Source organism: Halyomorpha halys, unplaced genomic scaffold (genome assembly GCF_000696795.3).
Source record: "Halyomorpha halys isolate HHAL.00 unplaced genomic scaffold, Hhal_1.1 Scaffold109.1, whole genome shotgun sequence".
Lineage (NCBI taxonomy): Eukaryota > Metazoa > Arthropoda > Insecta > Hemiptera > Pentatomidae > Halyomorpha > Halyomorpha halys.
The window spans coordinates 961546-983232 of record NW_027107176.1 but is presented as its reverse complement, the minus strand read 5'-3'; the positions used below and the strand labels follow the sequence as shown (position 1 = coordinate 983232).

The window sequence follows — 21687 nt, the reverse complement described above, 5'->3', positions numbered from 1 at the left end:
GGGGTATTATTAAAGGATATTGTAGGGGAAGAGGTCATGGGTTTACATCGAAGGGTAAATGTGATTTAGTGGAATTTATTGGAATTTATTTTAATCCTCCAGTTTTGGCACCATTCTACAAATGTTCATCATTGTTCACTGACAATAGACATGTGTCATCGGCATACGTGGTGAGGATTGTATTAGGATGGGTTGGAATGTCAGCTGTAAAAACTGTATAAAGGATAGGACCAAGGATACTACCCTGAGGTACTAATCACTTCTTAAAAATCTTTATTGCTTCTTGATATATAAAATTTTTTATTGTTATGTAATGTAATCGATTACTAATACCAATTTTCATCAATTACACGACAATACTTATCAAGTATTTCTCTAAACTAATAGAGGATTGATAAATTTTCGAAACATGCAAAAATGCATTATAGTAAGTAACACACATAAGTTAGCAGTGTAATACGTAGAATTACATTTACATCCAACTCTTATCCATCCTAATCTATTAATTCTTAATCTCTCATCCTTAACAATCCCCGATAATCCTCCGAGGCGTCTGAAAAGAAGATGGCCACAGGAACTTCTAGTTTAAATTAATGCTTGAAGCACCACCAATGGGTGGTTTCTTCCCAAGATTTTCAAGTGTATATGATACATAAAACATATTAACATAATGTATTTATTATTGTACAGTTGTAAATCACATTAAATAAATAAATTAAAAAAAAAAATTCAACTCACCCACAATAAGCAAAATCAGCAAAACTTCAAACATCTTAAATTTCAACATGATGGCAAATAAGCTAAGACTAAGACTGGTTTGGTAGAAAATGAGAGACAAAAGCTATTTAAGACAATAAAATTAACGACTGTAAACTATTAACCATTGCCGTAAAATAATTCTTGTTTCTTTATTTAATGCTCAATTTATTAGAGCAATAAAAGTAAGGACTTTATGGTCTATTCTTATTTTAGTTGTCTCAATGAATTGTTATTCAGGTTGCAATAATTGTAGCGCAAGTATTAGAAAATCCCTCAGAAATATCCTAGAACAATTTATTTACCAGTCCTTGTTCTTGCGTAAATAAAAGATCAAATTTATTATTTAGTTTCAATAAACATTATATAGAAATGAATCAAAGGGTACTTTAAAGAAAACAATATGTTTATATAATTTCATTTACCCTGTATATGTATATATATATGGGAGGTATTACGATCGTGCAAGATTTCGACGGAAATACTACACGAATTACATAACATAAAAAAATCAGTGAAAACTAAAATGACTTTATTCTAACATATTTACAAGAACTACATCTTACTGTTACTTAGCTATCTAGTCTAGGAAATATATATGAACACTTGAGAAGGGGGGGGGTAGAAGGAATAGTGAAACAGGAGAAGGGGTTTGGACCAATCAGATAATTTAGGAAATATCTGGAAGGGGGGGAGGAAGGCGTGAATTGAACAGGGTGGCCCGCCTTCCAAGAAATTGGAATGACCCAAGGACTCGTGAGAACTGACTTACATGTGTTAACCATAAAATAGTTAGACTGATGCAAGTCCATTGTGAGATGGCAGCTTGTACCTGCTGCCTGTGTCAACCCTTGCTTTTTTTCTTTTACACTGATACAGAACAATAAGGAAAGGTCACTTCCTCTATGGTCATTGTCTGTCGAAATGTGCCAGATGTCTATAGTTTATAATGATAGTCTATTTATAATAATAGCTGTTAAATAATATAGCGTTCGTTAACTCACGTGATCTATGAGTCTTTTTTTTTTCGCGAGTCGGTGGAAATCTACGTGGAATTTTACCCACTAACACCATCTCTTTACACCTGCTCATTGCCCTTCACAGGACCGCCGTTAGGCATTACTTCATAGGAGAAATGGCTGAGTGCCACCTCATGGTTCTCTTCGCATGATTGTCATATTTTCCAAGCTAGTAACCCCATCTAGCTCTCTCTTCCACTCTCAACCCCAGAATCAACATGGGTCCTCCCCAACTAATGCGTCTTACGGGTCATGGAGGTTTCCGTGCTAAGCTCGCCGCACATGGAATAGACATCGATCATCTATGCCCAATTTGTCAGGTTCCTGAGACCCCCGAGCATGTCGTACTTGCCTGTACCGCCTATGAAGCACTGAGAGCCAAGATGATGAGGGAAACAGGACTCTATGTTCTGACTGAGAGCGATCTTCCTGAGCTGACGAAGAAAGAAAACTACCCGCACTGCAAGAGCTTCGTGTACGAGTGGAAGGAAGCTGTGGGCTCTACTCCCTTCTCCCTGGCTATACCAGCAAGGCCTCAGTAGAAGAGCAAGATTTATTTTGTAGCAAGAGCAAGCTGTGTGCACAGCTATGAAATGTTTGTCATATGCAGCAATGAGTTGTACCCACTGTATTGTCTAATAGGCAGGGTAGGGTGATAAATAAATATATAATACACTCTCAACCTCTAGACAAATGTGGCGAATTTCTTCATTGCGTCCCAATGTTAGTCTGAGCGCAGCATATGGTGAATAAATTTTCTGGTGGGATCTATTATAATAATACTTATACCTTAACTATATATTATACCAATATACTTATACCGATATACTTATACCAATAATTGATATAAGTAATATCACTAATATTTGTTCATGAAAATTAAGTTTATATTAATATACATAAGGGAAACGGCGTGGCACAATCCAAGGACCCAGGGTCCGGATCCGACTGTGTCGCAAATAATTATTTATTTTATTACTGTAGTCGTTAGTCAACCCTGTGGGGACCGAATCGCCTCCTTATACAACCCTTCATGGTTTCTGGCGGTGTAGACTTATTTATTTTTTTTATTTATCAATATATTTAAGATGTAATGTACATAATTACACTAATGATGCACGGCTGTATGAAATGTGCTGATGAAAATGAATGAAATGGTGTTTATGAATGAATAAAAAAATCTGAAAAAATATTTCCTCTTTTACCTCAGGAATGTATATTTGTTAAATTGAAACTCGGCCCTGTTGGTGTTTGAACATTGTGGTCAACAAAAAAAAAAAATACAAATTGATTTCTAAATACTTAGTATATAAAATATATCTAAAACATGCCTCATAATTTAATAGTAATAAAAAATATTTGTAAAGGATTTTATATATGAATTGATTTATTATATCCATAAAAAGACTTAATATGTTCGTATTATTTCTTAATGTAAAATTACTTTTTATAACACAAAAAAAACATATTCCAACACGAAGAATTGAAATTTATAATCTTTATTGAGATGAAGAAATTTATAATAAAACATTTAGAACATATTTTCTTTAATTAAGTATATTATATTACTGTTTAAAAAAAATGTAGCAGTCAGAACTGGTTGACAGAATTGAAACGTCTAGAATACATGATGGATCAATCCCAGAATAAAAAAAGACTATTATTATAAATAATCAATGATCAACACTATAAATATTCAAAATTTTGGTAAATAATGTGGTATATCTCTGAGATACACCACTTTTCCTTCAAAAAATTTATTAGATTTGGTAAATTGAGTACCATATAGTTACATTTTATTTTTTTAGAATAATTTACAATATTATGATTTTACATAAAAACACAAGTCATTTACCATTTTTTTTTCACTTATCAACTTCACTATCAGTCAGTTATCAAGGGTCTGTATCAGTATTATGAGCAGTCTATGGAGTGAGAGAATCAGATAGTGACCATGGTGTTTCATTACTCTAGCATTTAAACATAACCATGAACAATATATTTTAGTGATGTTCTTTCTTTTTGCTAGGAACAATACTCAAAGATAAGAAAGATACGTCTTCTTCAAACTTCTCTTACATAATAAGATGTAGGATTGATCTGATATGCACTGAAACCATTGTAGTTTCTTCTTGTTATGACACCAGTTTTTTTGGTTAGAAAACAGCGTATTGTTCTAATATTTGTCATCCCTACCAAAAGTGCCTTGAAATGAAAAGTGATGTAAATTTGACTTACGCCACTTTTTCTATTACTATAAAATTTTCATTTGTATGCCAATAAAGTGTTGCTGTGCGGCTAATAAGTGAGTTATGAACTTTAATAATATTGCATCAAATAAATTTGACAATGGATAATTCAGGTGATCACAGTTCAATATTTACATAAAAGGAATTAAAGCGCTTTTCAATTCATCGAAATTCTGTTACATCTCTGTTTTATTTACTTATAACGTTCGGAATTTAAACTTCAATTTGAACGATACAACAATTATATAAAGTGGCGGATAGAAAAGATAATGGGCTAGAACAAGAAACGTAGAGATATTTCTATATTTCTGAGGTATTTCTAGATGTCGATCAGGCATTTAATAAGGTCTGGCGTCAGGGGTTTCCTTCTTCGCCCACCTACCATCTTGACACCAAATCTTTCCTTTTTGACAGGTTTTTGTTCTGTCTTGCAGGGCTCAGCTATTTATTTGTATAGCCAAACAATGGCAGAAATATAATAAAATGTAATAATAATAATAAAAGGTATAAAAAAATAATATATTGACTTAACTAGAATAAAAACATTTTTACCGCAACTAGACCACTATTATTGTACTACAGTCTGATACTAAGAGTATATGAAAATGCACAAAAAAGATTGACATGATGTAGTGCACATAGTATTAAGTGTATTTACTGCAGCGCATATACACTACATTATATATGGTACTATATCTGTCACCCCAGTGAATATGTGGTTAAGTCGAATTTTTGTCAAGATGAGTTGCGTTGTCTAAGAGAATCACAGAGGCAACATCTTCATTGTGCATAAGTGTCTAAGTCAGTCAACGTTTTAAAACAGAGTTATTGGTCAAGTCTGTTCTCAACGGTCGGTGAACAATTAGTTAACTCTATTATCGAATTAGTGATAAGACATATCAAATTGGTGTAAAACAAGTAACAAGTTATTAACGTTTTGGTAGTATTGACGAAATTTCGATGATTTACCACAAACACCCGATTTTACATAAATGTTCAAACTTTAAATGTTGTCCCCTGAAAAGTAAGGAATTTTGACTTAACCACATATTCACTGGGGTTACAGATATAGAAGTAAGTTTCTCAAATATGTTGTTATATAGCATTTGATGCTATATAACAACATATGTTTTTATATAGCAGGTGGTTTGATAAATTTAATTTTTTTCTAACAATTTTATAATATCCTTTTTTCTAAATAAATTCATATTGATAAATTTTAGTATAATTTTGAAAAGTAGCAAATTTGTTGAGATTTTCTACTTTATTAGTGCGGTGTGCAATCGTCTTCAAAGTCCTATGTTGCAAATTTTCAAGTTTTGATATATGACCATCGGTAAATTAGAAATTTAAAGCGAATTAAAGTTGTTTTTAAACATTTTTACTGTATTTTAATACTAGGATGTAATAAACACATTGTATTAGTAGCATTGATAGAAATGACTGTTCCATTACAGAGTTTAAACTAAATAATCACACATTATAAGACTTTAAATGGCAAGAGCTACAACATTCTAATACAGACTGACCATACAGTGGTAGTATTACACTCGTAAACTGGCCTGCAAACTAGTTTTAATACTAACTGTCTTTCCTTTAGTATGTACTTACATGTTAACGAGTGGTGTACTAACTCTGACTGGGCTTTTATATACTACTGATGTGAAATGTGCTACTTCAAGTCTCCGTTAATATCAGTTAGTGGATTTTGTTCGTATATTTACATAATATACTAATGTTAGAAATAATATATACATTCTTATTCATCTCCTAAAATAATCAAATAACAATAATTATATCTACTTTAAAGCTTTTTATTTATTTAGTTCTTGATATTACAACTGTATTTACATAAAAATACATCTAGTAAATCCAATGTGACATCATAATTCAACTTAAAAATACATATTTACAATTACAATTTACATTTTACAAAGTTGCAATTAGGTATAAAGACTCATCAATATGCAAAAAAATTGGATGGCGAGAGTGGCAAGATGAATGGTTCATTATGAGAGACAACAAGTTAAGAATGGTCTAACACATAGTGAAACGTCCAATCAGAAACTTGAACATGCTACAGAGAGAAGATGTAGTATTAACCTGTCTTCGGAGAGGCCATACTCGACTCACCCACTGTCATCTCATGAAATAAGAAAATGCACCGATGAGTCGCTACTGTGGAAACGATCTCACCGTTAGGCACATTATCACTGAATGTATTGCTCAGGAACCACACCGGTTCTCTTCAGATTTCACAGAAGATGTTGAGAGAAGATCCCACAACAATAACAAAACTTTTTCACTTTCTAAAAATCATTAATATTTACGATCACGTATAGTCTAACTGTCCAGTATGGATAAGTGGATGCAAAAACAGCAATAGTCTTCAACCAACATGATAACTTTGATAACAAAAATCTGTATCCCTCAAACACTGTATCGGAACTTAGCAACTTGGATATAACTAACCAAAGTTCTTTAGGAAATATAGAATAGTTAAACGAAAACGATAATAACTCAAACTATAATTTTATAAGATCTAAAACCATAATGACAATTCCAGAAAAATTACAGCCCCTTCTGACAAAAAAGTACACGTGCAACATCAAAATAAGGTCATTTAAATACCTAAATATCACTTGGAGATCTTTTCAATGAATTGTTATGTATAATAGTAGACTATAAGATATTAAAAAAAAAGAATGGATTGTGTTACGAATATAATTATTTCATTAATTAAAAAAAAAATTATTTACATTCACATAAAAATTACATGTACCTAAAAATAAAAGATAAAAATAAGTGAATGCTAAAGGCGTGTACTCTGATGAAGCTATACAAAGAGGGATGAAATGTTTTTTAACTATGTATTTTTATTTTCTACCACCACCCGAATATATTTTCTTCAATTAATAAATCCGTACAGGCAATGATAATCTTACAATTAAAAAACAAAACAAAAATAACATAAACTGGGTTAGTTGAACTGTTTTCGGGGGAAAAAAAACTAAGGATGTAATAGTATGGTGCAGAAAAAGTCAGTTATTTCATCGCAATTTTCTATTACTTTAATGAAAAAATGTATAGTTAGTAAACTGCCGAGTATAGTTAGCGGCAATAAAAAGCAGAGAATGTTTCAAAACGTTAAAAAAAAAAAAATTCTTTTCCGAGCTCCATATCTTTAAAACTATTTTCAAAACTTATTAGATTGAAGGTAGAGTAAATTTGAAAAAATATAACCCGTAATAGGGCTCTATTTACGTTCAATAGTTTCCGAGATAAAATTTTTTAAAAAAATACACTGAAAAATCAGTAATTACTGAACTAATTTTAGGAAATATATATCTCAGGAACCATTCCACGTACATCTCTCTATTGGCATTCAGATTAAAGCTCGTTCAATGTACCATAAATTAGTTTATGATATCCTCTTAGGAATGGTAGTTTTCATGATACTTCATGATAAAATAAATTTACAAAATGATGATTTCTAGTTAATCGGACAAAATTTTGACTTAAAAAAAAAACATTTCAGGAACCATACATGTTTTAAAGAACTCAAATTAAAGCAAGTGGAATGTACTATAGAGTATTGCATCACTTTTGTCTTCGTGGGAGTATTCGTTTTTAGGATAGATAATAAAATACATTTAAAAAATTTTGATTTTTGTTTGGATTTATGAAAAACTATATCTCAGAAAAAAATAAACGTACAGATGTCTGCATCCACTCAAATTACCTAGATTAGCTACCTAGCTAGATTACAGCAATATAATGTAGTTGATGACACTTGGCACATAGTGCCATCAGAAAAGTGGGTGGCTAGAACCAGATATACCAATCCTTCCATGATAAACTTCCCAACAGCCCAAATCCACCTGTATCTAACCTGGCTTCTCTTCCATTACCTAGTAATCCTCGTAGGCGTCTGAAAAGAAGATGGCATCGAGAGCTACTCCTCTAGAAATGTTATTGGAGTTCTGTCAATGGGTAGATTATCCACGTTTGCATCATGTCACTATGTCACGTACAGCAAATTTATTTGTTGAATATATTTTTATACAATTATAAATAGCAATAAATAAATTATAAAAAAAAGTTTTAAAACAGCCGTCATTTTTTATTTCCTTTACCTGTACTTGGGAAACTCATCAATTTTGACAAGTAATAATATATAGTTTTCATCGAAAAAATCAATATTGGGGATGAAATAACCGACTTTTTTCCTAATGGGCTCTTGGACTACAAAGATATGCGATGCTTTCGATTCCCATAAACATAACAAACATAGGGAATGCGTGGATTGGCCAGAGTAATTATATTTCCAGTTACTAAGGCTTTGTTATAACAAGCTCAAGTGGTTTTGCATGACAAAAGCGGCTGAAAACCTAATCGTTGTTATTATAATGTGTTATGGGAGGATTATTTAGTTAAGTGCTAACGCAGGGGTTTGTATTACCACCTAATGTTTAGTAGTAATGGTTATGGGCTTTTCTTACGAGGGGAAATGTGTTATGCATAAGGAAACATCATCTACAACTTATATAGGTTTAGTTTACTATGAATAACTTAAGTGTGGTTGTTTTTAGCCGGATTCATTTTCTTTTGTTCAATATTAACCCAACAGGAGTATTTTTGTCCCCAAAGAGGAGTCCCGTGAGAATTTATTTCATAGTAGAGATAATCGTCAATTTTCACGATTTTTTTAATATATAATTGAATATAATGATGAGAAAAAAATTGTACGATTACTTTTAATGAAATTTAGTAAAAAATCTAAGAACTTCTTGCCTCGGCTTATGATATAAAATAAGAAACGCAGGAGGTGTCCAGGTGAGCGAAATACTCAAATGCGAAAAATAAGATGTCACGTTTGGAGCTAACTGGTGAGAGAAATGCTGAGTCTTACCATTGTGAGGAGCCCAGAGCAAAACTGAATTGAATATAAGTGGGCAGGTAAAAGAGGGAGTAACATAAACAGGCGACAATAACATCATCAAAGGGTTAGCGGAAGGTAGACAAAAATATAAACAAGACAAATAAAATACAAGGAAAATATAGATGTATATTACCCAATATGAGTAAAAGTCTCAAGGCTATACCTCTCCATTTTTAATTTAAAAGATTAAGGAAGAAATCCTTATAAATCACATTAAGCTAAAAATTTTAATATAAAACTACATTTAAGAAATCTCTACCACTACAATCCATGAAAGGTCAGGGATGCAGTACTTTGTAAGTACTGTTACTAGACCAACGGTTGTGCAAGGGGGCAATTTGCTTAGAATTACTTTTGACCGCCAGATTTTTCTCCAATTAAGGGACCCTATTTATGAGGTTGGGTGGACCCCGGAATACTCCCAAACCCATAGGTTTCACTCATTGTATTGTGGCCGACAACTTATAGTTAGACGTGTAGATTATAAACATGGCCTAGGCATTATTTTATTTTAAATCATTATCTTTTTCCTTTTTTTTTTAATTCTAAACTCAAAATTTCTTTTAAAAAAATATCACTTTTCTTTCGTTAATATAGTTATTAATTAGCTTTATTTCTGGATTATCTCTCTAGGAAGTCTGGTGAGTCAATTCTTTTAAAATTTTTTTGAGGTCAATCACTTCCATTTTTGAATGAATTATTTATTATTTATTCATGATATTGTACAACGTTTCGGGACCACTGTCCCATATTCATGCACCTTAAACAAAACAATAACTATCATAACACAATGTCCATTTCTATTCATTATAGTTCACACAATTATATTTATCTCTGGATTATCTTTCTAGGAAGTCTGGTGAGTCAATTCTTTTAAAATTGTTTTGAGGTTAATTACTTCCATTTTTGAATAAATAATAAATAGTTCATTCAAAAATGGAAGTGATTAACCTCAAAAAAAATTTTAAAAGAGTTATTAATTAGTTTTTTAAGTAAGTTTTATTTACAAGTGAATATAATTAATAGAATCGAACTATGATTAAAACAAATGTTTTAATTATAACAAAAAGAAAAAGTGTGCGAAATCATCTCGCAACGAGATTACATGCCAGAAATCGTGCTAGGCCTTACCACTGCTTATAATATATTATAAATATAAAACTAAATAATAATATAAGTGAATCATATCTGCATATTGAAAATAAAATTAATTGTTTATTGAGATTTTAAACAACTCAGAAGGTTTCTAATTTAAAAGAGTATATATCAAATAAAAATTAACGTCATTAAAACGAATTTAAAATAATAACACATTTCTTTCTGATAAATAAAACTGACGAAGCTGGATAAAATAAATAAACGATTTTTCGCTTGCTTTAATGTAAAACTGTAGTTCTTTGGACGTTACCCCACTTTCTAACTCCTGAATATGGAGAAGGTATGGTACCTATTTATAAAAAAATAAATAAAAAACCGCTTTGAAGAAGCATATATAAATGCATTATACATGTATACATTAACATATGCAATCCACACTTCTATAGCGTTTCAACCACTAGGTATTTTTATTTTCACTTGATACAGAAACATTATTATTCGTTCATGGAAAAGATTCTAGTTACTTTGTTTCCGTTATAGTATTCAATTTATATGGAGATAAAATTATGAAAAGCTGCATTGTACAAATATTACTTAAAAATGGCGATTTTTTTTTATAATAGATCATTAAAAATAGAAAAGCAATATGATTATTCTATTACTAAATTATTACTAAATAATATGATTATTTCAGTGGCGATCGAACCCAAAAAAAAGCTTGATATTCACTCAATCAACCAGTTCTGCTGATCATTTTTATTTTCTCCAAATACAGAAACATTATCATTCTTTTAAGAAATGACAAATCTAGTTACTTTGTTTAACATTATAGCCTTAGAAATTATACATAGTTTTCATTAAATTAATCAAAAATTGGGGTGAGATAACTGCCTTTTTTTCTACCCGGCTCTTGTACTATCACTATCTGCACACGTCTGTCCAATGACGCACGTATATCCTAAAATTCACGAGATAAGTCTTAAAGAAATCCTACTACGTTTCGGCCAATATCATAAAGGTTTACCCGTCGGATAAGTGTATCATATAATTTTTATTGGGTACGTTCATAACTAAAATAATCACATTATTTTAGTAATAGAATGATCATATTACTGAGAAATCTATATCTCAGGAACTATGTGACGTACAGATGTCTATTAGCAATCAAATTAAAGCTAGTTTAATGGGTTATAAATAAATTTATGATCTTTACCTTCGTAGGAATAGTAGTTTTCATGATATTTGCTAAAATAAATTGATTTATAGTTGTTGGGACAATAAGTTTGATTTATGAAAAACTCCATTTCAGAAACCATTAGACATACAGATGTTTGCCAGCGCTCAAATTAAAGCTAGTTAAATTTACTACAAAATGGTTTATTATGTTTATCTTTGTAGGAGTAGTAGTTTTTATGATATTTGACAAAATAAACTCACAAAATGTTAATTTATAGCTGCTCGTATAAAATGTTGGATTTTAGAAAAAATATATCTCTAGATCCATAAGACGCACATATGTCTGCTAGCACTCAAAATAAGGGAAACCTAACTTGCTATAAAGTAGGTTATGATACTTATCTTCGTAGGGGTACTAGTTTTTATAATATTCACATATGAATATAAATTTGTCAAATGAAAATTTATCCTAACAAGTATAAATCAATTTATTTTAGCAAATTTCAAGTAAACTATTACTCCTACGAAGATAAAAATCATAAAATACTTTATAGCTCATTAAACTAGCTTTAATTTGAGTGCTAATAGACATCTGGGCCCTGTTTCATAATGAAAGCTAATAGTATTAGTTCATAGTACAAGTGTAGAAACTAGTGTGGTAATAATACTAATACTTATTTTTTTCATGATAGGGATGACTATTAGTGATATTACAGGAATTAAAAAATACTAAAGTACAAGTTACTATTTTGCAAGTTTGTGTAATTGAATTAAGATAAATCTACAAGACTAATAGTATTAGTTTGTACTTTATTATGAAACAGGGCCCTGTAAGGTCATCAAATGATTTTTGAGATATGGATTTTCAAATTAAGTTCACTAACTACTGATCTTTCGGTACGTCCTATACAACATTTTTATGAAATGTTGCCTTTTAAAAAGCTGTATTTCGAAAACTATTTAACGTAAATAACTCTATTAGAGCTCATATTTTAGCAAATTTGCTCTTCTTTAAATGACATTCTCTTAGGTTTTCTTGTGTTGTTCCTACTTTTTGAGATATAGAGCTCCGAATGAAAAATTAGTGTTTTTTAAGCTTTTGAAACAGCCGCCATTTTGCAACTCTAGACCTGGACTAAGAGTGACCAGTGGGGCGTGCGGTGGCAGCTCAGCCCGCTGATATATAACCTAGGGAAGATTCCATTTGGTTAAATAATAGTAAAGTCCTCCCCTTAGTGGTTAAGAACCCTAATGGCATTTTTCTCCAGAACAAATGGTCCTTCCAGCCTCACAATTGTGAAAGGGGAATAATTGCTCAGGGAATAAACAATACACAGACCCACCTCAATTAAAGTTTTAACAAACTATTTTGAAAATTAATATTGAAATAGTTATTATTGACTTCTAAAATATCTGAATATTGGTTGTCGATTGTGGGACATTTTTTATTTTGTTTTAATCCTAATTTTTCATTCTCGTATAAATGTGTTCTACACTGATCTTTGTTCCATAGTGGCATATACATGTCTATGTACATGGTCGGCAACAGAAAACTATTAGGGGAGTACACAACTGCATTTTTAATTTTCAAGAATTATTATAGGTATTAGTATAACCTTACATGTCCAATATAACAGGTTTTAACAATTGATTATGGGTGGAGAGGTATAGTCTCGTACAAAGTACACAACTAACTATTTACAACGCTATAAATATTGAACGATTGTAAAGTTGTAAATTATAACTATGAAATATGCACAAAATATATATAAATACAAAATGAAATAAAAAGATAAAAATAATAATTTTTAAGAAGAGAGAAAAGAAAAGTTGATAAAAAGAAAAAATGATGGTTAAAAATTTAATAGAATAAATAAATGACTCCTAATGGCAAACAAGATTAATTTGATAAAAGGACGAAGGGGAAAAAAAAATATAAAATAGGAGTAATCAATGACCTGGAATTCATTCTTCGAGATGAGGTTGGGTTTCCCAAGCTGTAAATAACTGTTCTTTTACCAGTCGGTAACATGGAGAGGGATTTGAGTCTGTCAAGTATAGGTAGGGGGAATGAAAAATGGCGGGTGTTTGCTATGAATAAAATATGAAAAAAAAATGTGAAATTAGGTAAAATAAATTGATTTATAGTTGTTCTGACAAATTTTCATTTGCAAAATTTATATTCATATGTGAATATCATAAAAACTACTACGCCTACGAAGATAAGTGTCATCAACTACTTTATAGTAAGTTAAATTTCCTTTATTTTGAATGCTGGCAAACATATATGCGTCTTACTAGCTTAATTCTTCTACTTCTTCTATCTTACTAGAGATATATTTTTTCAAAAATCCAACAAATACGAAAAACTATAAATTAACATTTTGTGAGTTTATTTTGTCAAATATCATAAAAGCTACTACTCCTACAAAGATAAATATAATAAAGTATTTTGTAGTAAATTTAACTAGCTTTAATTTGTGTGCTGGCAATTATCTGTGCGATCAATGTTTTCTGAAATTAAGTTTTTCATAAATCAAACTTATTGTCCCAACAAATATAAATCAATTTATTTTAGCAAATATCATGCAAACTATTACTCTTACGAAGGTAATGGTCAGAAATCTATTTATATTACATTAAACTACCGTTAATTTGAGTGCTAATAGACATCTGTATGTTCCTAAGATATTTTTATAAGAAGATTTTAAAGAAATTTTGCTTTTTAAAAAACTATATCTCGAGAATTATTGGACGTAAATAGCTCTTTTAGGGCTAATATTTCAAAAAATTTACTCTTCTTTAAATAATGTTCTCTTAGGTTTTCTAGTGTTGTAGGTAGTATTTAAGATATAGAGCTCCGAATGAAAAAATAATGTTTTTTTTTAAAGGTTTTGAAACAGCCGCCATTATTTATTCCCCCTATCTTGGCAGACTCATAAATTTTGACTAGTAATTATGCATAGTTTTCATTAAAGTAATCAAAAATTGGGGTGAGATAACTGCCTTTTTTTCTTCCCGGATCTTGTACTAGGGGATCAATATCATATCACAGTTTGATTATCATTTTGTTCCTTTTAATAAAAATAAAATATTGTTATTTTAAATCATTACTGACTTATTGATATTTTAAAGCATACAACTTTTTTTTTTTTTAAATTAGTTATTTATGTGTTGTAGTTAAAATTACGTATAGGCTACGATAGGTGGATATTTTTTCATTGTCTATGAGATCTTAATTGTTTGCATAGTTTCATTTTTTTTTTTCATAAATTAACTCATCTCAATCATTTATCCATTCAAAGAGGAAGAAGTTAATCAAAGAAACCTAAATGAGAATCTTATATAACAATTAAATCTTAGGATTTAGTCATTAGACGAAGAGTGACAGAAACTAAATCAAACAACTAATTACGACCCTTTGAAGAGAACACGGAGCACTCGTTTGTTTTGTTTGCCTTCAGTTTGCTTGTTCAAATTATGCATTGTCTCTCGCTATAGAAAACTTCTCTTGAATCCATATAAAGGGCCAAGCTTTGGATAGTAACAAAGTGGAATTCCATGTTTTATTTCAAGTCGTTTTTATTTTTAAACAAAAATATAATTATATCAAATGTTAAAATAAAAAAATATTTATGAATCGTATGAGAGGTAAATTTAATTTAAACCCAAATATATTATTTTCTATTTAAAAAAAAGATAAAATAGCTCGTTTAAAGGTAGAATAAATTAATTTATGTTTTGTATTGTAATACTGCCATCTAACGTGAGTTACACTCCACATCCAATTTTTTCGTACCAATAGTTCTCGGGTTGTAGTCTGTTATGTGTTCACTCGTACTTTGGGAATGGCATTGCCATCAATATGGATGGGAATATAAAATAAGCACACATCTCACGACTTGGATTAATGAAACGTTTAGCTTAGATCTATAATTTCATTTTAAGAAATCTGCAAATCATACGGAAGGTACCATGTAAAAACTAAGATACGTCAGAAACCGATTATCCGCCTCATGTTTGGCAAAACCAAAATAGTTATAATAATAAAATAAAAAATAAAGTTGAGATAAATCATCATTCAATTTTTAACGCATTCAATTATTTTTTTGTTTTTTACGTAGATAAATAAGCCGTATATCAATATTTCAGTACTCAGCGAGCTATTAATAGATAAGCACAAAGTAAGTCATGATTTTTAATTTTATGATACATTTTCCTCCTTTACGAAAAGGAAAAAATTACAATCTTTTCAAAACAAAGTCCTAAGAATCCCAGTGATCATGAGGATCCTAATGATCCATAAGAAATTGTCCAATGCTCCATATAATGGTTCATAAGAAATAACCAATTACATCCGGAATTACAAATGGAGTCAATAGATGATTACATCAAAAAACGGTTCATGAAGTTCCACTCCCAGTTGCCGACAGTTAAAGGAGCAGTGACCTACAACCTGGGAAACCCAACCTCAATCCGAAGACTGAACCCAGGCTGCTGCAGGACAGTCTGTTAAAAATTCTATATTTATTAATTCATTATTTACACTACCTCTATTTTACTTATTATTACTTTTTTTTGTCTCTTCTCTCGTCCATTTTTCAAATTAACTTGTTTCTTTTTACCATTACAGGGCAATTGTTTGTTTTCTTAAGTCTACAAATATCACAAATATCATTATTTTTTGTTATTAATTTTACTTTTCTCTTTTATTAGGAAGCATTATTCTAATTTATTTATTTTTTTTAGTTATATCATTGTATATAGTTAGGGGTGTCTTTTGTACAAGACTTTCCTCCCAATCAACTGTTAAATATATATATAATGTAACGGTGATATCAACCATGTAAGGCCTACCAGGCCGATCTGGTATGAATTAAATAAATAAATAAAAACGATATATTTTCCTGACCACCGAAAAAACAACATCGTGAAAGTTAAATATTGAAATCAAATTATCAGCCATACTGTGCACCTTTATTAGAAATTTTTCATATTTACGAAAAAATAGTACAACTTGTACATTCCAGTTGATAAAAAAATTAAATTACATTTTTTTACTTTTTAAATAATTTATTTATTAGTTATTTACAACTGTATATAAATATATACAAGTAAATTTGTATCTGGCTCTGGCCAAATCGGCAACATATAAAACATTGAGGTGGTCCTGATGGATGGCTTGATTTGTGACAAAGGATTTTGGACTGTTAGGATTGGATTCGGGTGGAATTTGATGGTTTAGTGGAGCCCCAAAGCACAACTCCGTATGTCCAGATAGGCCTTATTATAGTCATGTAGATCAGTCTTTTGTAATGGATTGTCAATGTAGACCGTTTGTCAAGTAAATGTTGTAATAGTCGGAATCTACGAGCAGTTTCTTGTCTTTTTAGCTTTTGTGAGGATTCCATGTCAGTCGTTTGTCCAGATATAGTCCTAAGTAACGGATAAGCTCGACAGGAATATGAGGGGTATTATTAAAGGATATTGTAGGGCAAGAAGTCATGGGTTTACGACGAAGGGGAAATGTGATTTGGTTGGATTTATTGGAATTAATTTTAATCCTACAGTTTTGGCACCATTCTTCAAGGGCGGTGATGTAAATTTCACTTTAAGTTATTAGTTAAGGATCGATTAAATAAGAGTTGTCACTATGATCAAACGATAATGGTTAGGAACTTCATTATTCTAATCCCCTTATTAGCACTTTCCTTACCGGAATAGGTAATATCATTTCTGTAGGAAATGGTTTGCAAAAAAATACAAGAGAGGTAAACGAGGCCCTTCTTGAGCTGTTGAAGCGATTCTATCCACTCCCGTATTAGAGTATACGAGAGACATAAACATTAAAATACAAAAAATAAAAACAAGATATGTTTTAAACGTAATTTAGTAAATTCACAAAGAGATTAATAATAAAATACAAAGATGACTTAGAGGTGTTAATAGTAGCATTAGCATAGTTGTAACTAACACGCGCATGACCTCCGCTAACCATGTGCCTGCTAATTCAATAATAGACAATGCTAGTGGTGAAATAAGGGTTATATATTCTATAACAAAGTATTTTATGTTTTAATTAATATTGATTAATTCAATGCAGTTAGAGTTCAACAAAATAGGTTATTGTTTAAGTCAATTCTCGTTACAATTAGTTCCAAAGTTTAAACAATGAACAGGAAAGATACTTTGAAAGACAAAAAACTTAAATAGAGGAGGAACTGTTCCGAGTTTAAACAGAGTCCAGTTCTATTTAAACAGGAATCGATCCTGGGTTAGCACAATCCAAGTTGGGTCGACTTCGGTTGTTTGAATGTCAACTGGGATTCTAGTCACAGTTGATTAGTTTGTAGCTTAGAATATTATCATATAAAACATAAATATGAATTCCTAATACATTATTTATAAACATTTTTTAAAATATGAAAAATCTTCATAAGAAAAAATTGTGAATTTCACACATCTTTTTCATTAGTTTTTCTCTCAGTATATTTCCCCTTATAATACAAGAGCTCAGTGGAAGGAAAAAATCAGTTATGATGATGAAGGTCTAACGAACATGAAAGTTCGATGCCGATATCACTCTGCATACATTCTTCCAAACCAAATTCTACTAAATCAGTTTTAACGCAATCCTCCCATCTACGTGTAGGTCTACCCCTCGGACGTTTACCCGTCGGTTCAGTGATTATAAAAATTTTAGGTATCCGCTCGTTACTAAGTCCTACAATCTTACACGCCCATCTTATACCCCGCAATGATATAACTTGAATTACATTTACTGGGTGCGTTTCTAGCGTTTCTACAGCTAACCATGTACTTTGTCTGTATTTAACTCAAGACCTAGTTCCATACTCAGGTTTATTAACATAGTTTTATTTAGTTCTATAGTTCCTTTGTCCTCATCCAATAATACCAAATCATCAGAATACCCAAGCAGCGGTATTTTACCTCCCAAAGTCAAACCCTTTTCGGTATTCATCATACTTTTAATGACGTATTCTAGAGCTAGATTAAATAAGATAGGTGATACAGGATCACCTTGTTTTAAACCCGACCTGACCTCGAATTTCTCAGAATAATGATTACCGATCCGTTCCTTAATAAACGTTTCGGTCATGCACATCCGTACGAGATTTACTAACTTCTTTGGTATTCCCTGCTCAATCAGAATATTATACAGCTTCTGGCGGTCAATAGAATCGTAAGCCTTATGGAAATATATATAGAGCTGATGAACTACCCCGTTGTCAACTTTTTCTGCAAGATTTGCCGAAATGAAAAAATTCGATCAATAGTTGAACGATGTCGTCTAAAACCCCATTGATAGTGTCCGATAATTTCTTCAGCGTATTCCTTGATTTGACTAGTTAAGATTATTGTAAATGTTTTATAACACATAGGAAGGAGTGAGGTTCTTCGGTAATTATTACCTACCGTCGTCGGCCCCTTTTAGGTGAACAGAAATAAAAAGATTGCCATTCCTCAGGCAAAATCAGTTATTTCACCCAACATTTTTTATTACATAAATAAAAACTATGTATAATAACTAGTCAAAATTTATGACTATCAAGGGGGAATAAAAAAGGTCGGCTGTTTCAAAACGTTAAAAACAATTAATTTTTCTATCGGGGCTCTATTTCTTTAAAACTACCTACAATATTAGAAAACCTAATAGAATATTATTTAAAGTAGAGTAATATTGCTAAAATATAGCAATATATAGCCCTAATAGAGCTGTTTACGAACAATATTTTGTGACATACAGTTGTTTAAAAAACGACTTTTAATAACAAAAAATCAGTAGTTTGTGAATTTATTTTGGGAAATCTATCCTTTAGGGACCATGGGACGTACAGATGTCTATTAGCACTCAAATTAATGCTAGTTTAATGTGCTATGAAGTATTTTATGACGTTTATCTTCCTAGGAGTAGTTCTTTTCAGGCTTTATTCCACATAAAATCACAAAATATTTGATTAATGAAAAACTATATTCAAGAAACGTAACGTATTATACGTAAACAAGTCGGTAATCCAATCACAGAATGTTCAATGTTCTTGAAAGGAGTTTATAACATTTATCTCCATAGTTATAGAAGTTTTTATTTTAGCTGATAATATAAAACCCACAAATCCTATAAAGATGAAGGCCATAAAATACTTTATTTATTAAAATTTATTTATTCATTCCACCTCTACTCCTTCTACTAATTACGTTTTCAAGCACCCTTCTGATTGATACAGAGAATATAGTTATAAAAGTATACAAGTTAGCACCATTTTATTTTTTTATTGCCAGATTTAATTTTTTATTTCGCTTAATTATTTTTCCCTATTTTACATTATGTCTTTATCACTACCAGAGCACATTCGTAAGGACTGTCCATTCGTTTGAGAGCTTACATTCCATTTTTCATGAAATTGGAAATAATATTAAGAATAGACCCGCTCAAAAGAAAATTTTGTTGGAAATATTTGCTTTACTTGTAGTTGGTATCATTTTATACCAGGGAGGTAATTCATTGGACAGTATGCTTAAAGCGTTAAGTTACTCTGTGTCATATATAGCAATGGCTTTGTGCTGTGGACTCTTAATTTTTTTTGTTGATGCTGTGAGCGATGGTTTTCAGTTCTGCGCAAAGTTCCTAAAACAAAATGAGCATCCAGTTCCTTTAAATAGATTACCAATTATCGAAAAACTCGTCGACGCTGTATGCAGATTGGTTTCGATTTCAACAGAAATTAATTTCATTTGTTTCTCATGATATTCATTCAGTTATGTTTCTACTATTAATTATATATATTTTATCTACCGAAATGCCATTTCAAATTATGCAATTTTACAACACTGTATACCTGGAGAGGTCATAGTGATTCTAGTTTACTTCTCCTTGGTGTGGCGATTGACTCATTGGTATAGGTTCTTTTTAATTGGCTTGAAATGCAAATCATTCATAACAGAAAAACGTTTTTGTATTCAAAGATTACTGCCCTAAGATTGCCCATTGGTTAGCATTCTTCTGCTTTATTGCCAGAACACTATCAATATGAATTCGCGTCATATTTATGGTTTTCATTCATATCTGTTCAATATATGAAACCACCTGTAAGGGTCATTGGTAGATCAAATGACATTCACTATAGTCTGTTATAGTATCCTGTATTTTTAAAATAAAACCATCAGTTTCTCTACTTCATTTTCTTGGTCTTGAAGAATCTTATCCAGGCTTCTTTCTATTACGAGTAGTTTCCTCAGAGTAGCGAAGAGCGGGGCGTAGTGGAAGAGTGGACAATCCAATAGCACGTGCTTCACCGATCTTCTTACTTGGCAGTCTACGCACGTTGGTGGTTCTAGATCACGTGACAGGTAGCCGTGTGAAAATTCGCAGTGCCCAATGTGGAGGCGGCTGAGACTGACCTCTTCTCGCCTTGACTTTCTACTGGAGGTTTTTCACTGAGTGATGTCTTTTTTAACATCCAAAAGCTTATCACCGCTCGTGTTCCAATTTTTGTTCCAAGTTTCCTTGTGCGAAACTGATGTGTCGTCTTCTCTAGGGTTCATCCATATAATAGTTACTTGTGGTGTGTCTCGATGACGAGTTGGCACCTGCATCGGCTCTCTCATTGCCAGTTATACCAAATGCGAGGGGACCCACATGAAAATTATTGATTTTATATTCTAAAACAAGTTTTTTAAATTTTGGATTTCCTTTATTACAGGATTCTGGCTTTCTAACTTATCGATTGCTTTTAAGACACTCGAGGAATATGTTACAATGATGATTTACTTATTTTCAGCATTACAGACGTTCATGAGAGTCTCTAACAAATTAAACTAACTGATTTAACTGATTCCTGAGATATAGATTTCTCACAATAAATTCACTGACTACTGATTTTTTAGTAACTTTTTAATGAAATGTTACGTTTAAAAAACCTGTATCTGGGAAGTGTAGTGTATAGTAGATTATCTAGCTCTGATAAGGCTCATATTTTAGTAAATTTACTCTATTTTAAATTATTTTTTATTAGATTATATAAGGTAGTGTAGACTATCTAGCTCTGATAAGGCTCATATTTTAGTAAATTTACTCTACTTTAAATTATTTCCTATTAGATTATCTAGCTCTGTTAAGGCTCATATTTTAGTCAATTTACGCTACTTTAAATTATTTCCTATTAGTTTATCTAGCTCTGTTAAGGATCATATTTTAGTAAATTTACTCTACTTTAAATTATTTTTTATTAGATTATCTAGCTCTGTTAAGGCTCATATTTTAGTAAATTTACTCTACTTTAAATTATTTTCTATTAGATTATCTAGCTCTGTTAAGGATCATATTTTTGTACATTTACTCTACTTTAAATTATTTCCTATTAGATTAGCTATTGTAGTGTAGACTATCTAGCTCTGTTAAGGCTCATATTTTAGTAAATTTACTCTA

General features: G+C 31.0%; 1 protein-coding gene and 1 long non-coding RNA gene across 4 annotated transcripts in view; one reads left to right on the top strand and one right to left on the bottom strand.

The window, feature by feature from the left end:
* LOC106677815 (uncharacterized) overlaps nucleotides 1-852 on the bottom strand; it is a 21308-nt gene extending 20456 nt beyond the window's left edge. For both annotated transcript variants that reach the window (XR_010842904.1, XR_001342653.2), the window contains exon 1: nucleotides 739-852. This is a non-coding gene — a long non-coding RNA (uncharacterized lncRNA). The remainder of the gene's footprint in view (nucleotides 1-738) is intronic.
* The window catches only part of LOC106677814 (ly6/PLAUR domain-containing protein 6B), a gene marked incomplete in the record, with an annotated part of 623095 nt that overhangs the window by 350463 nt on the left and 250945 nt on the right, over nucleotides 1-21687 (top strand).